We start from the raw sequence: 3051 nt of genomic DNA on the forward strand, positions 1-3051 counted from the left end.
TTAAAACTTTTCAAATTTTCACAGTCTCTAAGTTTCAGAGGCATGTCATTCCACAATTTAGGAGATGCTACCGAAAAAGACCGCAAGCCATAGTTTCGCAAGTTGTGGCTAATATCGAGCAGGCGATGACTATTTGCAGATCTTAAGTTGCGCCGAGGAACGTACCTCGTTATTAGGTTTGAAAAATATGAAGGGGTTAGGCCATTTAAACATTTAAAAGTCATTAATTAAAAGAATTTGTTTTGCGTTCTTTCTCGAACTACAATATAACTGTGAGCAGTAATTTTTAACTATAAAAAACTGCGATAAAACAGCTTAAAACATGGTACTAAAAACTTTGTCAAAAACGACGACGTTTCTACGTTGGCTAAACGTCATTATTAAATTAAAGTTATTTGAAATTACAATCTATAAATACTAAAGGAACAATGAAAATTAAACAAAAAGTTAATTGGCACGTATGGAGCCGTCTGTATATTCAAATTAGGCTTGAGCCTCTTACACCACCATGTAATGAAGAGCATTTCGTAGATAACTAGCAATCAAATTTGCCCTGGCACTTTCTTAAGACCTTAAATTGGTTTTCTTTCAAAAGATCTTTCCTACCGTGAGCTTCCAAAAAATGTCAGCCCATTGCCGAATTTTTGTGTTCAGCAATGCCTCGGTGAAGGTGTCGGGCTGTATACCAAACATAATCTGCATCGCACAGATCACATTTAGAAAAAGAAAAACACCCAACAAATGCCACCCTTTTTCCGACTGGGATTGCCATACGGCAACACAGTAATAATAAGCAACATATTTTGATTCACAACTCTTAACCCCAATTTTTGTTCACGAAAACTGGTTGTACTGTTGAACCAATCTTATGACTAAGGTGGCGTAGGCCGGGTTAGAAACACCAATGATAGTGGCACAGTGAAAACAACTACATTAGTTGCAAAACATTTCGGACGATTTTAATTTCGGACAAAAAAGTGTCCGTCCGAACTTTTTACGCTTCGGGAATTTTAAGCATCCAGCATTGTTACAGTACAGTATAAAACTTTTAAGTACTTTCTTGGGCGACGCTACCCTAGTCCCATGGGTTTTTCTTGATCCACGAGAGAGCCGCGAAGCGGTGAAAACGAGTCGCGAAGCGGCGAGAAGAAAAAAACCTCTGCTTACCTTGGACTTGAATCTCACTTCCATACAGACGCCAGGGTCAGGATCTGAAACTCGGGCTCGGATTGGTTGATATATTTACAAACACGCGCGCAAATCAATACGGATTGGTTCGTTTTTGATTGGTAATACCGAGGGAACGTGTGATTGCTAAGTTGCCATTGGTCCCTTCTGTAATCATCAATTTGACGCGTTTGACAGCTGGCGTCTGCATGGAAGTGAGATTCAAGTCCAAGGTAAAGAAAAACCTCTGGGACCAAGGTAGGGCGACGCCATTACATGTATTCAAGTCCAATATACATGATAGCTAGAACTCGGATTGGGCTTTAGTCGTTCTCTATATCAAATGGTATTTCTGACAGTTGTAGCCTGCGAAATTGGCAGAAATAGATATTTAGGCGGCGCGGACCAGAGGACTGGGTCTGGTTGTGTCTCGGGGATTAAGGGTAATTTGTCGTACGAGTAGTGAACCGTTGGGGATTTGAACTAGATCAGTCTAGGTTCAGCTTTCTTCGCCTGCTTTTTTGTCAACTCTTTCCCTAAGCCTTCCTAGGGTAGTCGCACTTGCATAGTGTTTGGAGAATACGTTCCCTCATTCCCGAAGGGTTTTGGGTTTTCGTATCCGGCAGGTGCTCAGTGTACTTTTCCTGTAACAAGTTTTTAGTAGGTCAGTACCATCAAGTATACTAACACTGATATTGTTATGTGGTAGCGGAGTTTGTATGCATATCGCAAACAAAATAAACCGGCTTGTGGCGCTTGCTGTCCTACATGCCATAAATAGTTACATATTTTGAGCCAAGCCCTGGCCTTTAGCATTGCCATTGCTAGTCCTCTTTTGCTTCATCATCAATTACAACACAATTGACAGATGCTCTTCATTGTCACTAGCAAGTGATTCGTCTTCATCTGTAGCTGATTCATCATCGAAGCTCGTAGTTCTTTTCAATAAGTTCTTTCAGACGGCGAACAAGAGACCGTTTGCTGTCGTCAATTTTAAACGTGGCTCAGAGGACTATCTCAAGTTCTCCCTTTGCAATTGGAGAAGGCCTATACTTTTTATCCTCAACTACTGCATCGATGCTGCTATCCCAGTGATGTAGAAAAAAGTACACAAAACGTGATATTTCTTGTGGAACAAGGCCAACAACATCAGGTACAAGTTTTTCTTTGCTCTTTAACATCCAGGCGACAGCGTACTGATCAACAAGAAGTGCGTCTGCATCTCGTTCTTTCTGGATGTTAGCCATAAGGTTAAATATCCTTTTGACAACAAGGGCTAATTTTCAAGCAAGCAAACTAATACTAAAATGATTGACAGCCATTTTGGAATAAGGCGTATAGTATTCACTTTTTGTTTATTAATTTTTTGCTGATTAAGGTAATTCCCTTGAAAATGACGTATATCCAGATTTTTTTTCAAACTTGGCACAATTGATACTCATACAAAGGACATTAAAAAAATGCAATGAAAACAAATGGGGTCACCGTGCTTGTTTTCGCGCTGTATGCCCTTTATTCTAAGTGTTTTTTACCGAATTACGCGAGAAACGTTCGAAACTAGATCAACCGGAAAAAATGTTGTCATGTAGTAAAAGCTACTGGGTGTTACTGAAAACTTTAACTTATTTGTTTGTCTAGGCTATAATCTTGAAGTAAAGTGATTTGAAATTGCTCAATCTTGCAAAGAAATGTAAGTAAATTGGACCGCTACAGTCATCACCTTGCACTCAGTGCCGGGCTCCAAATGCATTTTCACGTCATTTATATGTAAATACTACAACTTCTACTATCCAACTTTTTTTCTCCTTAAAATATGTTTTCCGTACTCCTATTACGACTAAATAAAGCCATTAAAAATGGGGGGTCACCGTGCTCTTTTCTTCG

This window comes from Montipora capricornis, chromosome 8 (genome assembly GCF_036669925.1).
Source record: "Montipora capricornis isolate CH-2021 chromosome 8, ASM3666992v2, whole genome shotgun sequence".
Lineage (NCBI taxonomy): Eukaryota > Metazoa > Cnidaria > Anthozoa > Scleractinia > Acroporidae > Montipora > Montipora capricornis.